The 26,698-nt window shown below is 39.8% G+C and overlaps 2 pseudogenes; one reads left to right on the top strand and one right to left on the bottom strand.

Moving 5' to 3' along the window:
- Positions 1-19,349: 19,349 nt before the first annotated feature.
- On the top strand, positions 19,350-20,559 carry LOC100606647 (annotated as a pseudogene).
- A 3,894-nt stretch (positions 20,560-24,453) lies between these two features.
- LOC115836287 lies at positions 24,454-25,143 on the bottom strand (annotated as a pseudogene).
- Between the last annotated feature and the right edge of the window lie 1,555 nt (positions 25,144-26,698).

Here is a 26,698-nt window from a genome sequence, read left to right as displayed (position 1 = left end):
GTCTTGGAACCTAATAACCTCCAGATTCTATACCTCGTCATTTCTGCCTCACAGAAGAGGGATCCAAACCACCAGACTGCATCACAAAGCCCTCCTGTTCCACAAGGCAGGGATAGCATCACAGACCTTTATCTGTTTTTAGAGAGGCCTACTATGGTGATTCAATGTTCAGATGAGGGTGTCTGGTGCTCTGTATGGGCTACAGAGCCTGGGGCAAAAGACGCCAAGGTCATGGGCAACATGTACCTTTTCATGTTCTCTCTACTCTCTATACTCTTATGGCTCAGCTCTCTCCTTTACTACAATGGCCTGACACCTATCCCTAGATAACCGAGTCTCTATGCACACTACATGCCCTATAAGAGAGACAGTGGGTAGATCAGAGGAACTCCATGAACTACATCATCTGTACTGAGAAGATAACAACAACAACATCAACAAAAAATAGAGGATAGGGCAGGCATCATATTGTTAAATCTTGGAAACCGATTTTTAATGTCACCAGCAATGATATATGGTCAGTATTGAGAGATTCAGAAAGAGGGCAGTGTATGACATGTCAAGGAAAGGACAAAGCTGATGTTCTTTTAAATAACTTTCTGAGAGTTAAAGAAGGACTCCTCCCAATCTGCGTGGTCCAGCCTGAGATGGGTGAGCAGAGATTGTAAGCACTACCTTTCATGGAGGCAAATGAATGAGGCTCACTTCTGGAGCTCTGTACAAGGCTTGATTTTCGAGAATTGCCTCTACAGCTTTTATAGCATCTAGCCTATTCATGGAGACAAGTTATTGGCAAAACTTTCGATTAAGGTTCACAAACTTGTGACTCTCTGGTTGAATCCACCATGGTTGGAATGTTTGCCTGAAAGAGTGTTTTATGAAAATCTGAATTTGAATAACTTTAGGCAGAGCAGTATTTTCCCTCATTTAACCCCAGGATCTACCACTCCTTTGCCCACTGATTCTCACATTAATGTTAACTTCATGACCCCTATCAATATTATGGCATGTTCCCAACACCCTAGGATTTCTGAGTTTCCTTGAGAAGTTCTTGCCCTGATAAAAGTGGCTGGTCTTAGGCTCAAAATCTCTGAAAAGGGGCCGAGTGCGGCGGCTCACACCTGTAATCCCAGCACTTTGGGAAGCTGAGGCAGGTGGATCACCTGAGGTCAGGAGTTCGAGACCAGACTGGCCAACATGGTGAAACCCCATCTCTACTAAAAATACAAAAAATTAGCCAAGTGTAGTGCTGGGCGCCTGTAATCCCAGCTACTCAGGAGGCTGAAGCAGGAGAATCGCTTGAACCCAGGAGGCAGAAATTGCAGTGAGCTGAGATCACACCACTGCACTCCAGCCTGGGTGACAGAATGAGACTCTGCCTCAAAAACAAACAAAATCTCTGAAAAGGGTATTTGATCCTTCCTCCAGCATTCATTCCTCCACCAGACAGGAATAGTGAGCACTCAATATGTGCTTAACCCTAAGTTGGGCAGTGTCAAGAGTACAAAGACATTTGAGTTGTATTGCCTACCTGCTTTCAAGATTCTTAAAAATCTAGTTTCAAAGACAAGGCATTCACAAGAAGCAAAAGCCAACCTTTTGCTGGGGAAGGGGCTGGAGAAGGGGGAAATAGAGTGTTATTGTTTAATGGGTACAGAAGTTTCTGTTCGGAGTGATGAATACAACCATCTTATTCATAAGTGAATGCCCTTAATGGTACTGAATTGTACACTTAAAAATAACTAAAATGGTAAACTTTATGTTAAGTATATCTTATCATAACTTAAAAACAACCAAAAAATTCATTAGCACGAGGGTTTCTTTTTGAACTAGCTATAAGGAAAAATATTCTAAAAATGATTTGACAAACAAATGGATTAGTGAACATTTTTCTCTTTTAATTTTTTTATTTCCATAGGTTATTAGGGAACAGGTGGTGTTTGGTTACATGAGTAAGTTCTTTAGTGGTGATTTGTGAGGTTTTGGTGCACCCATCACCCAAGCAGTATACACTACACCCTATTTGTAGTCTTTTATCCCTCACCTCCTCCCACTCCTCCCCCCAAGTCCTCAAAGTCCATTATATCATTCTTATGCCTTTGCATCCTCATAGCTTAGCTCCAACATATCAGTGAGAACATATGATGTTTGGTTTTCTATTCCTGAGTTACTTTGCTTAAAATAATAGTCTCCAATCTCATCCAGGTCGCTGCAAATGCTGTTAATTCATTCCTTTTTATGGCTGAGTAGTATTCCATCATATATATATACCACAGTTTCTTTATCCACTCATTGACTGATGGGCATTTCGGTTGGTTCTACGTTTTTGCAGTTGCAAATTGTGCTGCTATAAACATGCATGTGCAAGTATCTTTTTCGAATAATGGCTTCTTTTCTGCCGAGTAGATACCCAGTAGTGGAATTGCTGGATCAAATGGTAGTTCTACTTTTAGTTCTTTAAGGAATCTTCACGCTGTTTTCCATAGTGGTTGTACTAGTTTGCATTACCACCAACAGTGTAAAAGTGTTCCCTGATTACCACATCCATGCCAACATCTACTGTTTATTTTTTGATTATGGCCATTCTTGCAGGAGTAAGGCGATATCACATTGCAGTTTTGATTTGCATTAGTGAACGTTTTTCTTAAATGTCCTTCTTGTACCTACAAAAGGAAACTAGATCTTCATATTAAGGATAATTTAAGAAGAGTTCTACCTGAAAATGGGATGAATTTGAGCTATTTCAACATCTGCCCTGAGCTTGCTAATTCCATAATACAGGAATGAGAAGACTTTTTCAACCAAAGAGCACTGAATGAAAGGTTAACAAAAATCAATTAAAAGGCAGCTTGAGTCAGCTTTTTAGTAGCAGGTCATCAACATACCTGCAAAGTAGCCTGGATCCTTCGTTACTTTTATTACTCTTACTTAACCAGTTGCTGCCACCCTCTATGCAGCTGTAACAGTTTTATCACCCATTAGCCTGACATCTTGCACCCAGCAGAATCACCACATTCTGCAAGTCCTGCACCTGCTCCTGCCAATGCACTACTTACCTAACAGATAACCCACAGCCTCTGCCCCCGCACCAAGCCATTAAAACCATCTACTGAAAACTCCACTCCAGCAATTTGCCTGGCCCTTGCTCCTCTGCCTCAGAGCTGAGGAGTTAGAGCCAAGGGCTGAGCCAAAAATGGTCTCATGCCTTTTTGCAGATTAGGCCTTTAGCATAGGTTTATTTACTGGTTTGGGGCTCATCGACAAGGGTTCTTGTGTGGACAGGACAGTGAGATCAGTGTCTTCCTAAACAAGGGCGCATTCATGTAATCATCACAGCTAAGCCTGGCATTTCTCACGATGTGGGCATGGATCATCACATTTGCCTTTCCTGCCTCGTGGTTGACAGCGAACAACAAACAAGGGAGAGGAAGTACACGAAAAGCCTCTGTGGACGCTGGAGGGCTGCACAACTATCAAGGATTCTTCTTCATTTGTTTCTAGAAAACTTGCTTTAAGCCAGATCCTGCTTTCATTATAATGCTGCAGAGCCACAATGATTGCAATAGAATTTCTTCAAGGAACTATTCATGGCCACCAATTCATACGCACCACGAGTCCTGTCGCCTTGTAAAGAAACATGTGACTGACGTGCCACTGATGTGAGACTTGTCCCACCACACAAGCCTTACGAAAGAGCTTCACTGTGTCTCATACTCAGAAAATACTAGTGAACATCTCAAATATACCAAGGTGCCGGGGACAGCGACTCAGCAGCAACACTTTTATAGACGGGCACCTTTGTTAATGCCTAAGAGCTAGAATTTCCAGGGAGTTGGGCAGGAAGCCCCAGAGTAGTGTCAGGCAGCAAAACCACCAGAGCTCACACAGCAGATTACTACCCAATGTGGGATTGTGGGGAGTAACGGTAGATGGCAGCCAGAGACACTAGAGGGCAGCACATGCCCACCCAATACACCTAGTCCTGTGGCATCTCTATCCTGACAGGAGCTTTCAAAGGTTATCATCTCCAGTGGGCTCTCAATCCCAGCCTTACATCAGAATCACTCGGGAGTTTATTAAAAATATAGATTTCCTGGTTTCACTCCAGACTAATGAATCGGAGTCTCTAGATGCAGAGTCCAGCAACCTCTATATTAAATAAGTATCAAAAATAACTCTTAAGCAAGAAGGCACTGAGCTATGGGTTTGTATTTGAGACTCTGATGAAACTATGTCCCTCCCCTTACACTCAAAATTTGATTGAATTTCAGAGGCATTGACTCCATTTATGGACACCGTGGGGAACTCAGGAAGCCTGGTTAAGAAATTTGAATACAATTTATGCCAAGCACAACACCGTCACTCAGAGGTGGGGTGCCTCAGCAAGGCCAGGGTCCTTCATGTTTTAAAAAGTCATAGGAACTTTGGGAAAAAAGAGAGAAGACCAATGACCAATATTGAGAATGAGAGAGGTGACTCACCAAAATTCCAAAGATATTTAAAGGACAATCAATTAATGTGAAGGCCAAGCACAGTGGCTCATGCCTGTAATCCCAGCACTTTGGGAGGCTGAGGTGGGTGGATCACTTGAGCTCAAGAGTTCGAGACCAGCCTGGGCAACATGGCAAAACTCCATCTCTACAAAAACTATAAAAGTTAGCCGGGCATTGTGGTGTGCACCTGTAGTCTCAGCTACTCAGGAGGCTGAGGTGGGAGGATCGCTTGAGCCTGGGAGGTGGAGGTTGCAGTGAGCTGAGATCTCACCACTGCACTCCAGCCTACGCGACAGAGTAAGACCATGTCTCAATAACAATAATAATGTGAAAATTTTAATGTCTATAAATGGACAACTTAGATGAAATGAACTCTGCTATGGTTTGAATGTGTTCCTTCCAAACTTTATGTGTTGGGAACTTAATCCCCAATGTAACAGTTTTGGGAGGTGGGGCCTTTTGGGAGGTGTTTTAGGTCATGAAAACAGAGTGGATTAATGTCACTATAAAAACGGTTTGCAGGAGTGCGTTCTCTCTCTTCTGCTTTTCTGCCCTTCTTCCACGTGAGGACACAGCAAGGAAGCCCTCATCAAATGCTGGTATCTTCCCACCCTCCAGAACTGTGAAAGAATAAATTCTCTCTTTATAAATTGCCACTCTGTGGTATTCTGTAATAACAGCACAAAATGGACTAAGACTGGACAAATTATTTGAAAGACACAAACTATCAAAACCTAAGAAGAAATAGATAACCTGAATGGCCTTATATCCGTTTAAAGAAATTGCGTTTGTAGTTTAAATCTTGTCTCAAAAAAATTCTTGTCAAGAAAACTCTTATTTCTTTATGTCCATATTTCTTCACCAGTGAATTCCAACAAATATTTGAGGAAGAAATAATACCAATTCTACATAAATTCTTTCAAAAATTTAAAGAGAAGAGAATACTTCTCAATTCATTGTTTGAAGCCAGGATTGCCTTGATACCAAATCCAAAGACATTACAAGAATAGAAAACTAGAGACCAACATTCTTCATGAACATGAATACAAAAGTTCTTCACATTTTAGCAAATCAAATTCAGCAACATATAATTGGTAGGAAATACAGAGGGCAAACAAACATGATAGACCACAGGGATGCAATCAGCAGAATCAGGACTATGGACAAAGGATCTAGTTTCTTCCACAAAAAAATTATAAGGAGAAAAGTTAAAGCAATGGAGCAGAATCTATGTATTAAAAGAGCATTAAGAGACATTTCAACTACTTGAAGTTTGTGGGCTGTATTTGCATTCTGATTCCAACAAACAAATTATAGAAAATAAAAATAGGGGGTCGGGCGTGGTGACTGGCCAGGTGTGGTGGCTTATGCCTGTAATCCCAGCACTTTGGGAGGCCAAGGCAGGTAGAACATCTGATGTCAGGAGTTCGAGAAAATAAAAATAAATTTATAAGCCAATCAAGGGAATTTAAGCACTGATTGGGTATTTGATGATATGAAGAAACTATTATGAACTTTCTAGGTTTAATAATGGTAGCTCTGTCATTTTAAAAGCTTGTATATGTTTAGATGCATACTGAAATATTTAATGGTATAAATTTCTGATATCTGGAATTTACTTCAAAACGAGGAGGTAACTAGTGTGGGGGTAAAGAAGAAACAAGATTGTTAAAAAATATTAATTTGAAGTTGGGTGACAGATACATGGAGGTATGTTATTTGAAATTTTCTCTAGTAAAAAGATAATTAAAAACAGAATGGCTTTTGTTACATTAAGGTATGTCCCTTGTATGCCGATTTTGCTTAGAGTTTTAATCATAAAGGGATGCTGGATCTTGTCGAATGCTTTTTCTGCATCTATTGAGATGATCATGTGATTTTTGTTTTTAATTCTGTTTATGTGGTGTATCACATTTATTGACTTGCATATGTTAAACCATCCCTGCATCCCTGGTATGAAACCCACTTGAGCATGGTGGATTATCTTTTTGATAAGTTGTTGGATTTGGTTAGCTAGTATTTTGTTAAGGATGTTAGCATCTATTCTCATCAAGGATATCGGTCTGTAGTTTTCTTTTTTGGTTATGTCCTTTCCTGGTTTGAGTCTTAGAGTGATGCCAGCTTCATAGAATGAATCAGGGAGGGTTCCTTCTTTCTCTGTCTTGTGGAATAGTGTCAAAAGGATTGGTAACAATTCTTCTTTGAACGTTTGGTAGAATTATGCTGTGAATCCGTCTGGTCTTGGACTTTTTTTTGTTGGTAATTTTTTTTTTTTTTTGAGACGGAGTCTCGCTGTCACCCAGGCTGGAGTGCAGTGGCGCGATCTCGGCTCACTGCAAGCTCCGCCTCCCAGGTTCACGCCATTCTCCTGCCTCAGCCTCTCCGAGTAGCTGGGACTACAGGCGCCCGCCAACACGCCCGGCTAATTTTTTTTTTTTTTTTTTAGTTTTAGTAGAGACGGGGTTTCACCGTGGTCTCGATCTCCTGACCTCGTGATCCGCCCGCCTCGGCCTCCCAAAGTGCTGGGATTACAAGCTTGAGCCACCGCGCCCGGCCGGTAATTTTTTAATTACCGTTTCAATCTCGCTGCTTATTAGTGGCCTGTTCAGGGTATCTAATTCTTCCTGATTTAAGCTAGGAGGGTTGTATTTTTCCAGGAATTTATTCATCTCTTCTAGGTTTTCTAGTTTCTGCGCTCACAGCCCTGACTGAATTACAAATTCATCAGACACTTCTGAGTAGCCTAGAACTTGCAATGTAAATAGACCTGGAAGGAGAGAATGCCCTGACCAGCAGGTGGGAGTAGGCCAGGTTCATTGGAGTTACATTTCTCACTATAAATTAGTAAATTAGCATTCTGATTTATGCTTCGGTCTCTTTTTAGTTTAATTATAGTGGATCCATCCCAAAGAAACCACTTGGCTCAGAGAACCTTGACAAAATGGAGCCTTTCTGCCTATAAAGCTGAAAGCTGGCTCCTGGTTCTCTCTGATCCCCCTCGTTAGTCTCCACCCTCCTGACCAGCTGCAGAGGCAGGGAGGGCAATCCTAAACACCAGACTGCTGGCATGACCACAACCTGACCTCCTACCAGAGGAGACCAAGCACCCCCATTTCTCATCTAAGCCACCTTCCTCTCCTGTGCTTTAGTTTTCTCCCTGTTAGCTGAAAGTGGTGTTCATTAAAATCTATTTGTTGAATAAAACATTGTAGGGGATATAAAAGTATGTAGAAGTGAATTCTGATAACTTAAAAGTTACATGTTTTCAGCATAGTGGGAAATAATAGGTATCTATACAATAATACGGTATCTGAGAGTATGTGGTATATAATCTCCTTATAAATATTATATAAAGTTGCTATATAAATCTCCTGTAAAGGGGAGATTATTTTTGGCTGAAGTGATCTGGGAAAGCTTCATGTAGAAGATGGCATTCAAGCTGGTGCTTGAAGCTGAGAGAGGATTTTAATATGTGGAGTTGGAAGAGGGAGTGATCCAAAATGCAGGAATCAACATGCATAAACTGCTGGTGTCTCTGTGTAATGATAACATGCAGAAATAACAGAAGGATTCCTGAAATATTTATTTTACTCTGAGTGCATTTTATTTTGTATGTATTTGATCTTAATTAACTGAGTTTTAGATTTTATTTTGTCTTCGTGTGGAAACTGAGGTTGTGGATATCTCCTCATGGGAACGTTTTTCTGTGTCACGTGGACATGAACTGTGGAGATGGGTCTTCAGAACCTGACCATATGTGGTTCTAGGTATAAACGTCTGTGTGGGTGCATTTCTCTATACAGATTTTTTGGTCTTTGTGGGTGTGTGCACATGCAGTCCTGAGGGTTGAGAAGGAAAGAGAGGAAGGATTAGAGGGGAGAAACAGGGAGGGGGGAAAGGAAGTGAGAAGTTGTTGAGGGAGTTGGGGCTGTTAGTGGAAAAAAATAGACTCTGTAAAATATTTTAAAGAGGTTTATTCTGAGCCAATATGAGTGACCATGGCCTGGGTAACACAGTCTCAAGAGGTCCTGAGAAAGTGTGCCTGCCTCAGTTGGATTACAATTTGGTTTTATACATTTTAGGGAGGCAGAAGTTACAGGCAAGGTTATAAATCAGTACATGAAGGGTATACATTGGTTCAGCCCAAAAAGGCAGGATGTCTTGAAGCAGATCTTACAGGTTATACATGGATTGAGAGATTCTTTAATTTACAAGTGGTTAAAGGAGTAAAGGTTTGTCTAAAAATTTGGAGTCAGCAGAAAGGAATCTTAAGTTTCATTGTGCTTTGACATGATGCTTCCTTCCTGATGCTTTGACATGGTGAGGCCTTAAAAGCTGCCTCAGAATCCAGGTGAATTGCTTGAACCCAGGAGGCAGAGTCTGCAGTGAGCCGAGATCACGCCACTGCTCTCTAGCCTGGGCAACAGAGTGAGACTCCATCACAAAAAAAAAAAAAAAAAAAAAAAGCTGCCTCAGAATCAAGATCCCTAACCCTAACCTCTAACTTTGTTTTATTCCCCCCACTCAAAGTGCAGGGAGGGACTCTCTTGGAATTTCCTTATCTAAGCAAGTAACTTTGTTTCCAAAAGAAATGCAATGCAGTTGTCTGAAATCCCCTCCATAGGGATTCAAATAACCAGGAAAGATCAACCACTGGAGAAGAGAAGAAACTGGGTGTCATCACCACACCCAGACACACATTTTTTAAAGAGAAGACTCTTGCTCTGTTGTCCAGGCTACAGTGCAGTGGTGTGATTGTAGCTCACTGTAGGTGAGCACCACCCGACCCCTCTAATTTTTATTTTATTTTCATAGAGACAGGTTGTCTACTATGTTGCCCAGGCTGGTCCCAAACTCCTGGCCTAAAGGGATCCTCCCTCCTCGGCCTCCCAGAGGGCTAGGACTACAGGTGTGAGCCACCTTGCTGACCCAGATTTTTCATCTGTTCTGACGGTAGCCCCAAGAGATCACCCGGGGAACTTTAACTGCATAGGACAACCTTTGTTCCCATGTAGCTCTACCTCTCACCTTCCCTTAACGTAGGCCTCCCAACTCCTGGGTCCATTCATTCTCCCTAATGACTTACTGCCCCTCAAAGGAATTGTTGACATTCCTTATCTCCTACTGTCCATGAAAAAGGATATGTAAATTTCTGTACCACACTGGGTTATTCTGTAATAATCACTCTGACTATTAATAATCCCCTCCCTCATGCACATTAATAAATTTGTATGCTTTTTCACCTATTAATCTGCTTTTTGTCAGTTGATTTTCATAGACCCTTTTAAAGGTGAAGGGACATTTCCCCTTTGCCACCTACAAGGGGAACCTCTGCTCTGAAGATGAAGTGTGGTTTCTTATAGTTAGTATTTTACATAATTGATAAGTGATTGTCCCATAGATCACAGATGTTCCTTTCCTATAATACAACATTTATTGGTAAAAGGCTAGTGCTTCAAAATGCCATCTTTTCTTTCATCCTTTGCACTCTATCTCTTTTCATTGGCCAGTCTTTCATCCAATTTAATCCTCTTTTTGGATTGTGTTTGTTTAGTTTTTTTCCCCTTTTTCTTATCCTTCCAGTTTGATTTCTTTCTTCGCTGTAGTTTTGGGGTTTTTTTATTTTGTTTTGTTTTGTTTCCCCCAAGATGGAGTCTTGCTCTGTCACCCAGGCTGAAGTGCAATGGCATGATCTCGGCTCACTGCAACCTCCACCTCCCGGGTTCAAGCAATTTTCCTGCCTCAGCCTCCCGAGTAGCTGGGATTACAGGTGCCTGCCACCACACCTGGCTAATTTTTTATTTTTAGTGGAGATAGGGCTTCACCATGTTGGTCAGGCTGGTCTCGAACTCACGACCTCGTGATCTGCCTGCCTCGGCCTCCCAAAGTGCTGGGATTACAGGCGTGAGCAGCCACGCCTGGCCTCTTCACAGTAGTTTTCACCTGCTGTAAGTTTTCTCTTCTAACTTACGGAACTAATACCATACCCCAGAAACAAATGTTTGGTAATTGAGGAAGGGGCACTTCTTGTTGTAAGGATATTTTAGGCTCCATTTTAGGCTTTTGTCTTCACTGCCACTGCCATAGACAATTCATTCATTGATCCCTCAAATTTAAATTGGGTACCTTTGTTTATGTGAAAGGCATTGTTCTAGTCAAGACAGAAACAGAAAAAAAAATCCCTCAGGGAGCTTTCATTCTAGTGGAAGGAGAGAGAAAGCAAACATATAGGAAAAAATGTAGTATGTTAGATGGTGATAAGTGCAATGGAGAAAAATAAAGAAGAGACCAAGTCAAGAGTATAAACAAGATTTGTCATTTTAAATAGGTGGCAAAGGGAGGTCGGAGAAGATGATATTGGAGCAAAGACCTGTAGGAGATGAGGGAGCAAATCATGCATGTCTCTGGGAAAAGGGAACAGGAAACATCTATAGGAAGAAGACAGGTAAAAATCCAATAAGACAGTCCCTCAAGCCAGTACACAAAGAGTTGAGGACTTCAGAAAGCCTCCATAGTATAGTGTCCTTTGGACAGACTTTGTCTCGGGTCACCACTTCAAATCCTTATAAGGACTTCTTTCTCAATCTTATTTTATCTTACCTCATCCTTTTTTTCTTTTCTTTTCTTTTTTTGAGACAGAGTCTCATATCATCGCCCGGTCTGGAGTGCAGTGGCGCGATCTTGGCTCACTCCAACCTCCACCTCCCAGGTCCAAGCAATTCTCCTGCCTCAGCCTCCCGAGTAGCTGGGATTACAGGCGCCTGCCACCAGGCCTGGCTAATTTTTTTGTATTTTTAGTAGAGATTGAGTTTCACCATGTTGGTCAGGCTGGTCTCGAACTCCTGACCTTGTGGTCCACCTGCCTCGGCCTCCCAAAGTGCTGGGATTACAGGTGTGAGCCACCATGCCCAGCCCCCTTTTTTTCTTTTTTAAGAGATGGGGTCTCACTATGTTGACTAGGCTGGCCTCGAACTCCTAGGCTCAAGCTTCCTAAAGAGTTGGGACTGCAAGAGCACACCGCTATACCTGGCTCTTCCCTTATCTTATCTTTTGTCTTTGGGGACTAATTTGTTTAGTTTTGTCTGCCCAACTTGGGAGGTTTAGCCAGCCTGTCATCAGTGACAGCCTGGCCTTTGGCCAAGCTCTGGACAAGCACCATCCTATGGACCACTGACATTTCACGTGTTCTGCCTCATCCCAAAGTGAGCCTCATCTAGGCCAAATGCTCAATTCCTGTGTGGTTTCTCACTAACACATTAACTTGTATGCTTCTCTCTGTCACAATTTTACCAGGGACAGTTTGCAATTGCAGCAAACACTTAAGTGAACTATTTACAGAGACTACTTTGTTCCTTTGAGAGGTACCTTAGAACATAAAGACAAGAAATCCTTTTTTTTCCTTTTTTTTTTTTTTTTTGAGACGGAGTCTCACTGTGTCGCCCAGGCTGGAGTGCAGTGGTGCGATCTCGGCTCACTTCAAGCTCCGTCTCCTGGGTTCACGCCATTTTCCTGCCTCAGCCTCCCGAGTAGCTGGAACTACAGGCACGAACCACCATGCCCGGCTAATTTTTTCTATTTTTTGGTAGAGATGGGGTTTCACCGTGTTAGCTAGGATGGTCTCGATCTCCTGAGCTCGTGATCTGCCTGCCTCAGCCTCCCAAAGTGCTGGGATTACAGGCGTGAGCCACCGCACCTGGCCGAAGAAATCCTTTTAAGGAGGTTTTTCATCTTGCCTGATTAAGATGGAGTGATTGTTTTGTTTCACGTAGAAGACACCCCTCCTTCATTTCTGTACTTCAGGAGTTAATAAATGCTGGCTTTTAAATTGTACCACTTATAAAATTGTGGAAGGTCAGAGCTACTGTTTCAACCAGCTCTAATAACTCTCTGTTGTATATCTATATGTGAAAACGGGTTTTCCTGCATCTAAGCTTTCTCTCCTCTCCTTGAAGAAGGAATATAATTAGCCTTCTACAGTATTCATATTTGTCTGAAGCCAGTTTTGCCTCTTTTTTTTTTTTTGCTCACCACTATACTAATGAGGATCTCCTCTGTTTTGTTCTGTTCCTTTCCCTCCTTTTTTCCCCTCTCTTGGAAAACATTAAAAATTAACTTAGAAATAAAAGTCACTCTGTTATTATGTGTACACTCTAGGAATAACCAGTCCAGATAAGCAGCCAAAAATGTCTAAAAGATCTTGAAAATTGCTAAGAAAGTAGATTTTAAATGTTCTCTCTACATACATACAAAATAAGTATGTGAGGTAATACAAATGTTAATTAGCTCAAATTAGCCATTTCATAATGTATATTTCAAAACAACATACATGATAAACATATATAATTTCTATTTGTCAATTAAAATATGTAAGTAAACGTTTTTAAAGTCTAAAATCTTTATTAAACTGTTAGGGTTTCTTTTCGTGAACACTTAAAAGTGTATTTACATAGTAGTCTATGTTACTAAGTTATGAGATAAAAAGAAATAGATTTAAAGACTAAGAGCTTTTGTCATGATTCAGAGTCTCTTTTAGTTTACCCTATAGAAAATAATGGCATATTTATCTTTAGATATATATGACTTGTATCTTGTCCTCTTTTTTTTTTTCAGTTGAGACAGAGTCTCACTCTGCCACCCAGGCTGAGTGCAGTGGCAGGAACATAGCTTACTACAGCTTCCATCTCCCAGGCTCAAGCAATCCTCCTGCCTCAGCTTCCCAAATAGCTGGGACTACAGACACACATCATCACACCTGACTAATTTTTTTTGATTTTTAGTAAAGACAAGATCTCACTATGTTGCTCAGACTAGTCTTGAACTCCTGAATTCAACTGATCCTCCCACCTTGGCCTGCGAAAGTGCTGGGATTACAGGCATGAGCCACCATGCCCAGCCTATTTTGTCTGATTACTAACTATTCTTGATTTTGCCTATCTAAAAGTCAGTCAGACTTTAAAAAAAAAAAACTGTAAAGGTGTCTTTTGTGAATAAACTATATTTATAGGGTTTGCTTTTCTTTTCTTTTTCTTTTGAGACAGAGTCTCTCCTGTCGCCCAGGCTAGAGTGCAGTGGCGTGATCTTGGCTCACTGCAACCTCTGGCTCCTGGGCTCACACCATTCTCCTGCCTCAGCCTCCCAAGTAGCTGGGATTATAGGCACCCACCACCACACCTGGCTAATTTTTTGTATTTTTAGTAGAGGCAGGGTTTCACCATCTTGGCCGGCTGGGTGGTTTTGAATTCCCGACATCGTGATCCACCCGCCTCAGCCTCCCAAAGTGCTGGGATTACAGGCGTGAGCCACCGCGCCCGGCCTATGGGGTTTTCTAAAATGGCCATTAGGTACCATAGAGATTTGCTCCTTCAACCCATAAAAGGAAGGACAATAGGAATAGTTAGTTTTGTCTAGAATTTTTCCAAATTTCAGTTAATTCAAGCCTGCTATGTGAACTCTTGTTTATCAAATTTAAGATTTAAAAAAAATACTATCCAGCCCATGTCTAGCCAAGTTGCAGCCTATCTCCCCCACTGATTGTAACAAAAATTCTGGAAAAATAAAAGAAACAACTATCTAAGAACTCTGAGAAGTAGAAGTAGCAGTTGGCTGTGAAGGAAAGTCAAAGCCTGAAGAACAATCCAAATGGAGGCAGTGAGTTTCCTGGGTTGTTTTCTTCCTTTACCTACCAATTTCGATCCAAAGGCAACCTGAGTTAGGGAACTATATGAAGCAGGAACAGATAGCAAAAACTGAGAAAACCTCATTTTTCATGGCCATAGGTCTGGAAAAGATGGACCAAGCAAGCTAGAGAGTGTAGAGAGAATCCTTAGTTTTATTTTTCTCTTTTCATCCTTTCCAAACCATGCCCAAGACCAGCCCTGGTCATACAGCTGAGCTGTCATGTTGGCAGTGGTACAGAAACCCAGAACCCTGAGAGAAAACCTGTTCCTCTGGAAGGAGGAACTGGGGAAAAAAATGCCTCTGAGGTAGGAAGAGTGTGTGTGTGGGTGGATGGAAGAGTTCCTGTTATTTTTCTCTCTCTCTTTTCTCTAACTACCTTGTCCTGAGTGTAGACCCAATCAGACAGAACTGTATGATTATGGTGGCCACAACTCTAGGAGAAACTCCAACTCTCTACGAAAGGACTGGTAAAAAGGGGCTCCTGAGAAACAAAGAATGTACTGAAAATCCAGCAGAGAGAGGGGGATAAGGGATCGCCAACTTCCATGTGCATTGTCACAAGTCCATACTCACCACTAAGCTGTGTATGTTCAGAACACATGAAAAAAATGCATAGTAAAAGCTTTGAGAGCTGAACTGCCATATAGCCCATCACCTATGTCCCAGACTAACCTCTAAGTAGTGTGTGCAAAGAGCAGACCCAAACAGCATAGCAAATACTTCAAAAACTGAAGTCTTTGGAACTACTGCTCACAGAAAGGGACAGAACTTTCCATCCAAACCTAACAGGGTTAACTTCCTGCTAAAATAACAACAGCCAACATTCTGCAGAGGACTTAAATAGGCCCAGAGTCTCACAATTTAGTACACAAAATGTCTAAGATTCAACCTATTAAGAATTAAGAAAATATAACCAATTCTTAAGGGAAAAAATAATCGATAGATGTCAAACCCAAGATGTTGACATTATTAGACAAATACCTTAAAGCAGCTATTATGTGCATCTTCCAGAAGGTAAAAGTAAACACTGTTGAAATAAATAGAAATATAGAAGCTCTAAGCAAAGAAATATAAATTATAAAAAGGAACCTATTGGAAATTTAAAACTGAGAAATACAGTATCTGAAATAAAATATTTACTGAACACAGTTGAGAGCAGAATGGAAATGACTGACCAATCCATGAACTTGAATTTGGACCAGTAGAACTTTTCAATCTGAAAAACAGAGAAAAAAACTGGAAAAAAAAGATGAGTACAATCATGAGGACTTTTGGGACAATATCAAAAAGATAAAATTCACGTCAGTGGAATTCCAGGAGAGGAGAAAAAGATTGGTGTGGAAAATATATGTGATGATATAATGGCTGAGAATTACCCAAATTTAGTAAAGTTATAAATTTACAGACATGAAATCTCAGTGACCCCCCAAACAGTAATGAATTCAAGAAAACCATGCCCTAACATGGGAGGAAATTGCTTGATTTCATTTTCCCATCCTGGAAAATTCAACTTAACTCTATTGATAGGAGAATACGTTTCACAGAATTCATTATTAAAGAACTCTGCAAAATCTTTATCTTTTGCTTAGAAACGCTATCATTTTATTATCCACAAACTTCAGAAAATGTAAAGAGAACTAATTAAGGAATTCTAAAATTAAACTTAGCAAAGTTTAGTTTTCAAAAACCCTTTAATTTCTATGGCCTAAAGCAGGGTTCAGCAAACCCTGACACAGAGCTAGAGAGTAAATAATTTAGGTTTTGTGGATTTTGTGGCAGAAAAGACTCCTCCAGTCTCCTGCCTAGATGGTATAGGTCTGGCTCTGGTATTCTCAGAGCACAGTAGGTAAAGAGAGCAAGGAGCATTCAGCTTTCACTACAGTACCCTCACCCTTAGCTGTGCCTGGTCCAGGTGAGTCCAGGGTCTCTCTGCATTAATTTTTCTGGAGCATAAACCTTTAGGCTTTGTCCTTTGGTGGGAGAAGGAGTGTTAAAAGTTTGTGAGCAGTGGAAGAGGAGATTTAGGTGTCTGTTCTCATACTTTCAACCCCACTTTCAGAGGTAGCTGCCACCAAATCCTGAGCCTTTAGAGTTATTTGGCTTTATTCTCGTATAGTCACTTCACAGGCATTTAGCCTTTTCCTTTCTCAGGTCTCCTAAATCAATTACTACTAGTCCATCTGTTTTTCAGCTTCCAAAATTTTGTCGACAATTTTTATTTACTGTCATCTCCCTCTTCCTCCATCTGCTTTCCCATTTTCTTTAATATCATGGGTTTTTTCCTTCTTAAAAAATATTTTATGTCATTATAGCGGGGTAAATTAATGTGTTCAAATTTACCTGGAAATGTAAGTCTCAACAGGATATAGGTAGATATAGCATTTATTAAAAGTTAAGTTTGCTGGAAAACAGTAAGTTCCTTCAATATATAATCTAAGCTCTTTTTTTCCACTCAGGAACATTTTATTCTCTTATACCTTGCATTATTGCTTCTTTTTTTGTTGGTTTTGCTCCCTATTCCTACAATAAAAGTCTTTTATTCCTACATTTGATTTTCATCCTTTGCTGTCTATATCTATCATCTTCTCTTATAATATCTACTTTGGAGTTTTAGTTTTGTTTTCGTTTTTACAGTCTGGAAATACTTCTCAATTGTATCCTTACACGACAGGAATCTCATTTTTCCATGAATCTCATGTCAGTTCTGCTTCTTATACAACTTTTGTTTCATTGAAATCTATTCTTTCTCAGCTAACACTCCTTTCATCTCTATTTACATCACATTTGGGTTTCTAGTCTTTTCCAATCATCTGAATGTCTTCCTGTGATCACCTGCTTTTCTTTTTCCCTCTTTTTCCTTTGTTTTCTTTTTCTTTTTCTGATAGACAAGGTCTTGCTCTGTCACCTAGACTGAAGTGCAGTGGTGCAATCATGTCTCACTGCAGCCTCGACTTCCTAAGTTCAAGGGATCCTCCTGCTTCAGCCCCCTGAGTACCTGGGACTACAGGTGCATGCCACCATGCCTGGCTAATTTTTTTTTTTTTTTTTTTTTTTGTAGAGACAGTTCTCACCATATTGCCCAGGTTGACACATTTCTTTTTTCTTTTTCTTCTTTTTTTTTTTTTTGAGACAGGGTCTTACTTTGTCACCTAGGCTGGAGTGCAGTGGCGCGATCACAGCTCACTGCAGCCTCGACCTCCTGGGCTCAAGCTATCCTCCTGCCTCAGCCCTCCAAGTAGGTAGGACTAAAGGTGCGTACCACCATGCCCTGCTAAATTCTTGTATTTTTTGTAGAGACGGGGTTTCGCCAGGCACATTTCTTTTATTGAAAACACATTAAGCAGATATCATAGTTCCTAACATGTGCGTCTGCTTTTTCTAGTCAAAGCATTTTCAGCAGCATGTCTTTCCAAGTCTTTAGGGATGATAGTTCTATTTTCTTTACAATGCATAGTGTTTGTCACTAGTCCATGTTGGCATGTTGGCCTTTTTTTTTCATCCTTGAATGAAAATTGAAGTAGGTAGTCCTCATTTCATATTTTGAACAAGAAACATTAACACCAAAACAGTAGGCAGAACCAAAACCTGCACAGAAGTATCAAGGCTAGAAATGCCAAGAGGGAAATTTAAAGGGTTCACAAAGTAAAGAAGATCAGAGGCAGGTATCACCTGTTTCCACTGCAGTCAGAGAACAGGTAAGTCCAGACATGGAACATGTGGACATTTCTTTTGTGGATCAGAAGGTAAGGATCATCTGGGATATAATGACTAGGAACCATGGAGGTGGAAAGATTCTTTGAGAAACAGAATTGTGGTGATTTTTGCAGAAAGGAGCTTAAGATTTGATGATTGGATTTGTCCTCTTAGGGGTGGTATCCTTGTTATGGTTTGGCTCTGTGTCTCCACCCAAATCTCACCTTGAATTGTAATAATACCTACATGTCAAGGGCGGGACCAGGTGGAGATAACAGAATCATGGAAGCAGTCCCCCTCCCACACCACCCCACCACCAACGCCGGTGCTGTTCTCATGATAGTGACTGAGTTCTCACAAGATCAGGTGGCTTTATAAAGGGCTTCCCCCTTCGTTCGGCTCTCATTGTCTCTCCTGCTGCCCTGTGAAGAGGTGCCTTCCGCCATGATTGTAAGTTTCCCGAGGCCTCCCCAGCCATGTAGAGTGTGAGTCAATTAAACCTCTTTATAAAGTACCCAGTTTGGGGTATTTCTTCATAGCAGCACGAGAACGAATTAATACAATCCTCTATCACTATAAATAGTGTTATGACAATGTATGACAGGAGTAAAATCTATCATGAATACGTAGTGTCTATTTGAGAAACTTCCCCTTCCCCACCATTTGTGATTCTGGTGGACCTGTCAACTACAGGAGTCTACTCTTTTATCGGGGTAGGAACCCATTGCCCTGGCAACAGTAATTCATCCAAAGGGTGATGATGCTGGAGGTGAAATTTGAATCTAATGTAAATGGAGTTATAGAAAAAATAGCTGACCATGAGTGATACTGCCACCCTCTAAGAAACCCTAGATATAAAGTGAGAGGAATGTAGTGAAGACAATCATCTTATAAACATAAATGAGGAAAGGATGACCTCATGTTAGAGGAAGTGATGGCAGCAAAAACTTAACATTAAAGTACCTCTCAGATATATATCATAACATTGAAAGTACAAATGATGAAATGTTAGAAGATAATGAAAACTTAGAAAGGAGTATGACAATTTGCAAAGGCATAGAAAAGATGTTCATGCCATATCACAAGTTATGCTATGAGAAGGTAAGTGCTATTCATACTTTTCTTGATAAGTGTGTGGTTTGTTTGTGTGGTAAGTTTTTTTTGGAGAATGTAAAAATGTCTTATTAAATATGAGTTCAGAGAGTGTGTGGGAGCATTATCTCCACTGTTACACACTATGCAACTTAAAAAGATAATTTTTCAAAGAGAAATACATACTTGCCATGTACATGGACAATAATATTGCAAAAAGAAATGTCCTTGTTTCTTATGCAAATTGTTCCATAATTTTGAAAATTTTTGAATGTCACTGAATAGTTTGAGTAAGAAACTTAGAAGCTCTTGAATACTAGAATATTCAAAAGTGTGAACAAAAATCATGAGGGAGAGTCAAGAGTGGGAGAAGAGCGGAGCGTGTGAGCAGCACAGAGGCCTCCTCTCCTCTCCTCTCCTCACCTCGCTCTCGCGGCCTACCTTTACCCGCCCGTCTGCTCAGCACCCAGAATACCTTCCACCATGACCACCTCAGCATGTTCCCACTTAAATAAAGGCATCAAGCAGGTGTACATGTCCCTGCCTCAGGGTGAGAAAGTCCAGGTCATGTATATCTCGATCGATGGTACTGGAGAAGGACTGCACTGCAAGACCCGGACCCTGGACAGTGAGCCCAAGTGTGTGGAAGAGTTGCCTGAGGGGAATTTCGATGGCTCTAGTACTTTACAGTCTGAAGGCTCCAACAATGACACGTATCTCGTTCCTGCTGCTATGTTTAAGGACCCTTTCCGTAAGGATCCTAACAAGCTCGTATTGTGTGAAGTTTTCAAGTACAATCGAAAGCCTGCAGAGACCAATTTGAGGCACGCCTGTAAACGGATAATCGACATGATGAGCAACCAGCACTCCTGGTTTGGCATGGAGCAGGAATATGCCCTCATGGGGACAAATGGGCATCCCTTTGGTTGGCCTTCCAGCGGCTTCCCGGGGCCTCAGGGTCCATATTACTGCAGTGTGGGAGCAGACAGAACCTATAGCAGGGACATCGTGGAGGCTCATTACCGGGCCTGCTTGTATGCTGGAGTCAGGATTGTGGGGACTAATGCCAATCATGCCTCCCCAGTGGTAATTTCAAATTGGAACCTGTGAAGGAATCAGCATGGGAGATCACATCTGGGTGGCCCGTTTCGTCTTGCATCGTGTGTGTGAAGACTTTGAAGTGATAGCAACCTTTGATCCTAAGCCCATTCCTGGGAACTGGAATGGTGCAGGCTGCCATACCAACTTTAGCACCAAGGCCATGCGGGAGGAGAATGGTCTGAAATACACTGGGGAGGCCATCGAGAAATTAAGCAAGTGACACTAGTACCACACCTGCGCCTATGATCCCAAGGGAGGCCTGGACAATGCCCGACGCCTAACTGGATTCCGTGAAACCTCCAACATCAACAACTTTTCTGCTGGTGTAGCCAATCGTAGCACCAGCATATGCATTCCCCGGACTGTCAGCGAGGAGAAGAAGGGTTACTTTGAAGACCATCACTCCTCTGCCAACTGCGACCCCTTTTCGGTGACAGAAGCCCTCATCCGCACGTGTCTTCTCAATGAAACCGGTGATGAGCCTTTCCAGTACAAAAACTAAGTGGACTAGACCTCCAGCTGCCGAGCCCCTCCTAGTTTTTCATCCCACTCCAACTCTTCCCCCTCTCCCAGTTGTCCCAATTGTAACTCGAAGGGTGGAATATCAAGGTCTTTAAAAAAAAAATCATGGGGGATTTTTCCTATAATGAAATGATTGAAGTGTTCATACCTAATAAAATTTTTCAATGTTGAAAAATAAAAAATAATTTTACAGCACACCTTCCAAAATGTCTCCCGTAAGTAGGTAAGACCAACCTGTATATCTTAAGATATTAGTTAAGAATTTAGAGACAGAGGAAGAAAAATGCTTAGCCGTGGTTATTTTGGTAAGTTTTCTTTAGAAAAACACTTTAAATCTCAATATTTCTAATGTTTTAAATTGCAGTGTACTAAATAAGTATTTGTTACTACTTTTTTCATTTCCCTATTCATTATAACCAACAAAAGATATTTTTTACATTTTGATGAAAAAATTGTGAAAGGTCACTGAACTGTTGTAGTTTTCCCCATTGATTATTAAGATCACTTTGCATGATTTCAGCATGAACAGTCCTTATGAGTCCCACACTACTGTGAAAAGTGAGGATTCCTGTGATGGAAATTGAATCACTTCAGAATCATTTTTGTTGATAAGACCAGTAGTTCTCATGTCACGTTCCCCAAAATCCTGGGTTCCACCAAAGTGTTTCAAAGTTTTCAAACATTTCACAAATGTTTGATTTTAATTTCATTTTTAAAAATTAGCTTATTTCTTAAATTAATAAATTTTATTCTTTAAAATAGTTTTAAGTTGACAGAAAAATTTAGCAGACAGTGCTGAAAGTTCCCATTTTATTATACATGTTTACTATGATTAGTGAACCAATATTAATAAATTTTATTGATACATAATTGTACATATTAAGGCACGTGATATTTTGATACAACCATACAATGTGTAATGACCAAATTAGGATAATTAGAATGTCTATCACCTAAAACATTTATCATTTCCTTGTATTGGGAACATTTCAAATCTTCTCTTCCAGATATTTTGAAATATACAAAAAGTTATTGTTAACTATTGTCATCCTACTGTGCTATCAAACACTAGAACTTATTTCTCCTGTCTAACTGTATGTTTGTACCCATTAGCAAACCTCTGCGCATCTCCCCACCCACCCTTTCCAGCCTCTGATAACCATCATTCTACTCACTATCTTCATGAGATCAACTTTTTAAAAAAATCCATCACCTCAAGCATTTATCATTTCTTTGTGTTCCAAACATTCCAATGATCTCTTTTAGTTATTTGTTAATGTACAATAAATCATTGTTTACCGTAGTCACCCTGTTGTGCTATCAAATACTAGGTCTTATTCATTCTAATTATATTATTCTTATACCCAGTAATTTCACACACACACACACACACACACACACACACACACACACACACACCCCAACCCCTGGTAACCATCATTCTACTCTCTATGTCTATGAGTTCAATTGTTTTAATTTCTAGCTCTACAAATGAGTGAGAACATGCAAAGTTTGTCTTTATGTGCCTGACTTATTTCACATAATGTCCTCCAGTCCATCCACATTGTTGCAACTGACAGGATCTTGTTCCTTTTATGGGCAGGTAGTACTCCATTGTGTATATGTGCCAACATTTTCTTTATCCATTCATCTGTTGGTGGACACTTAGTTTGGTTCCAAATCTTGGCTATTGTGAATAGTGCTGCAATAAACATGGGAGTGCAGCTATGTCTTTGATATACTAATTTTCTTTCTTTTGGGCATATACCTAGCAAAGGGATGGCTGAATCATATGGTAGCTCTATTTTTAGTTTTCTGAGGAACCTCCATACTGTTCTCCATAGTGGCTGTACTAATTTACATTCTCACCAACAGTGTAGGAGGGTTTCTTTTCCTGCACATACTCGCCAGCATTCATTACTGCCCATCTTTTAGATAAAAGCCATTTGAACCAGAATGAGATGGTATCTCATTGTAGTTTCAATTTGCATTTTTCTGATGATCAGTGAGTTCACTGTAGATGTATGCATTTGTTTCTGGGTTCTCTGTTCTGTCCCATTGACCTATGTGTCTGTTTTTATGCCAGTACCATGCTTTTTTTGTTACTATAGTTCTGTGATTCCTCTTGTGTTGTGATTCCTCCAGTTTTGTTCTTTTTGCTCAGATGGCTTTAGTTATTCTGGGTCTTTTGTTGTTCCATATGAAATTTAAGATTATTTTTTCTATTTCTTTAAAGAATATCCTCAGTATTTTCATAGGGATTGCATTGAATCTGTAGATTGCTTTAGGAAATATGGACATTTTATCAATATTGATTTTTCCAATCTATGAATATGGAATATCTTTCTATTTTTTGTGTCCTCTTCAATTTCTTGCATCAATGTCAAATAGTTTTCATTATAGATATTTTTCACTTCTTTGGTTAAGTTTGTTCCTAGATACTTTATTTTATTTGTAATAATGTAAATGGAATTACTTCCTTGATTTATTTTTCAGATTGTTTGCTGTTAGCATATAGAAATGCTACTGATTTTTGTATGTTGATTTGTACTCTGCCACTTTACTGAATTTGTTTTTCAGTTCCAATAGTTTTGTGGTGAAATCTTTAGGTTTTTGCAAATACAAGATTATATCACCCGCAAACAAGAAAAATTTGACTTCTTCCTTTCTTTGGGTGCCCTTTCTTTCTGTTGTCTGATTGCTGTAGCTAGGAATTTCAGTACTGTGTTGAATAATAGTGAAAGTGAGTATCTCTGTCTTGTTCCAGATCTTAGCAGAAAAGGCTTCCAGTTTTTCCTGTTCAATATGATTCTAGCTGTGGGTCTGTCATATGTGCCTTTTATTTTGTTGAGGTATGTCTCATCTATACCCAGTTGTTTTTTTTCCATTCATAAAACTTTTATTCCACTTAAATGAATTTCATACACGTGTTCTTAACAATTATGTTTGGATTGTTCATGAAAATTTCATAAGACATTGAACAAAGGTAGCCATCATCTCAAGTTATTTCCCTGTTAACTATTTTTACGCATATGCATGTTAGGCAAGTATCAAAAAAAATCACAAAAGCAAAAAACCTAAAAAAAAGTTAAATACATGGGTTTTTGTTTTACTGCTGTGCTTGATATACATGAAGTAATGAATACCAAGCAATTCATTTTTCCTGCATCTTTACTTTTACATTTGTTCTTAGGTTGCCTAAAACATTTAAATACAAATAAAATGAGTGTTGCAAAAATAATGAAAGCTAACAGCAGGTAACTTTACAAATAATGGAATGTGAACCATTTCTGCCCTTATCCAGAGTAAAATGGGTCACAGCTTTGTCTAAAGGAACACTTCTGCAGCTGTAGTCAAGGGTATGCACATTGAGATTGAGTGTTCCACAGATATACATGGTTTAACATATAGTATCCATGGGATATCTGTTTCTACCACAGCCTTGTAAGTGCTCCAAACCTTAAAGTACCCACAATTACTACACCTGTGACTGGAACCAATGATCTCTTTTGTTCCCCACCAGGACAAACCAATATGTAGGCAGTTTTCTTTGCTTAGACATGGAAGCAGTTTTAACACTGGCCCTTGTAAAGCCACAATGTACCAAAAATACTATGCCAAACATTTATAACTTGTATAAAAATTCCACATCCTCATATTGGCCACCTTAAGATGAAAACAGATAACTCCCTAAATGTTAACTGGCTCTACTCCCCAATATTAAACATAAAAACCATGTGGGAAATATAGAAATTCAAACAGAAGTAACATAAACCTGTCGTAAATTGTAAACAACTATTTGTGGGACAGCATGGATGACAAATGGTCTACTGTGTAAATTTTAGAACGAGGCAGACAAAAGTTGGAAGGCCGGTTAATTTTCCCCTCCTTTTCCAGCTTCAGCTTCATCTCCTTGGGTATCCGATGTCCACAATGTTAAGTTGTCTCTCAGTAATTGCATTATTAGTGTGCTGTCTTTGTACGACTCTTCACTTAATGTATCAAGTTCAGCAATGGCTTCATCAAAAGCTGTCTTTGCAAGAGAGCAGGCTTTCTCTGGGGAATTCAGAACGTCATAATAGAACACGGAGAAGTTAAGGGCCAGACCCAGTCTGATAGGATATGTTGGTTGCATTTCCTTTTTGCTGATTTCAAAAGCTTCTTGGTATGCTTGTTGTGACTGATCCACAATCCCTTTCTTGTCATCACCAGCGGCAACCTCAGCCAAGTAACGGCAGTGAACTCCTTTCATTTTCAAATGGAAGAATTTGCTCTCGCTTGTGAGGCATTGGGGATCAAGAACTTTTCCAAAAGAGACAGTACATCATTGCAGCTATCTCTTAGCTCGGTCTCAGTTTTCTCTCTGTATTCTTGAGCCATCTGCTGTTTTTTTCTCAGCACCTTTCGTCTTTTGTTCAATACTCGAGACGACCCTCCAAGATGACCTACGGGCTCCTACAACATTTCTATAAGCAACTGAGAGAAGATTCCTCTCCTCATTGGATAATTAAGCTCCTTGCTCAGTTACAGACTTCATGCAGGCTGCCATGTCATCATATCACTCAGCCTGATCGGCCAGATTGGCCTTCTGAACCAGCTCATTTTTATCCACGACTGGATGTTCCAGCAGTGGGCTCACCTTGTGCCGGCACGGCCTCGCCCCAGTCTACCTGGGGGGCGCTGCTGGGCCGGGCCTGGGCTCCAGCCCGCTAGACCCAGTTTTTTAAAGTTTTTTTTTTTTTTTTTTTTTTTTTATCATGAAGGGATGTTGAATTTTATCAAATGCTTTTTCAGCATCAATTGAAATGATCACATGATTTTTGTCCTTCATTCTGTTGATATGATGTAGCACATTGATTAATTTGCATATGTTGAAACATCCTTGCATCCCTAGGATGAATCCTACTTGATCATGATCTTTTTAACTGTTATTGAATTTAGTGTGCTAGTATTTTGTTGAAGATTTTTTGCATCAATGTTCATCAGACATATTGGACTGTCGTTTTATTTTTCTGATGTCTTTGTCTGGTTTTGGTATCAGGGTAATACTGGCTTTGTATTTTTTGGAATAGTCTGAGTAGGAATGGTATTAGTCCTTCTTTAAATGTTTGGTAAAATTCAGCAGTGAAGCCATTGGGTCCTGGGCTTTTCTTTGCTGGGAGACTTTTATTATGGCTTTGATCTCATTACTTGTTATTGGTCTACTCAGGTTTTGGGTTTCTTCATGATATAATCTAGGTAGGTTGTATGTGTGTAGGAATTTATCTGCTTCTTCTTGGTTTTTCAATTTATTGGCATAGAGTTGCTTATAGTAGTCTGTAATGATCCTCAGAATTTCTACATTATCAGTTGTAATCTCTTTTTCCATCTCTTATTTTGTTTAGGTCTTCCCTCTTTTTTTCCTAGTTAGTCTAGCTAAAGGTTTGTCCATTTTGTTTATCTTTTAAAAAAAAATTTTTCATTTAATTGATTTTTTGTGTTGTTTTCATTTTTATTTCATTTATTTCTGCTCTGATCTTTATTACTTTTTTCTTCTAATTTTGAGTTTGGTTTGCCCTTTTCTAGTTTTTTAAATGCATCATTAGTTTGTTTATTTGAAGTTTTTTTTACTTTTTTTGATGTAGGCACTTATTGCTATAAATTTTCCTCTTAGCACTGCTTTTAGATTATCCCATAGATTTTGGTATGTTGTGTTTCCATTATGGTTTAAGAAAATTTGCAATTTCATTCTTAATCTCTCCATTAACCCACTAGTCATTCAAGAGCATATTGTTTAATTTCCATGTGCTTGTATAGTTTTTTAAATTCCTTTTATTATTTCTAGTTTTATTCCATTTTGGTCATAGAAGATACTTGATATTATTTCAGTTTTCCTGAAATTTTTAAAACTTCTTTTGTGGCCTAATATATGGGCTGTCCTTGAGAATGTTCCATGTGCTGAGGAGAAGAATGTGTATTCTGCAGCTATTGGATGAAATGTTCTGTAAATTTCGATTAGGTCCTTTTGTTTCTTTGTTGATCTTCTGTCTAGATAACCTGTCCAAGTCTGAAAGTGGGGTGTTGAAGTCTCCAGCTATTATTGTATTAGGGTCTATCGCTCTAGCTCTAATAATATTTGC

Source organism: Nomascus leucogenys, chromosome 8 (genome assembly GCF_006542625.1).
Source record: "Nomascus leucogenys isolate Asia chromosome 8, Asia_NLE_v1, whole genome shotgun sequence".
NCBI classification, from domain to species: Eukaryota; Metazoa; Chordata; class Mammalia; order Primates; family Hylobatidae; genus Nomascus; species Nomascus leucogenys.
The sequence above is the reverse complement of the archived record's forward strand: the minus strand, read 5'-3'. Positions and strand labels throughout refer to the sequence as shown.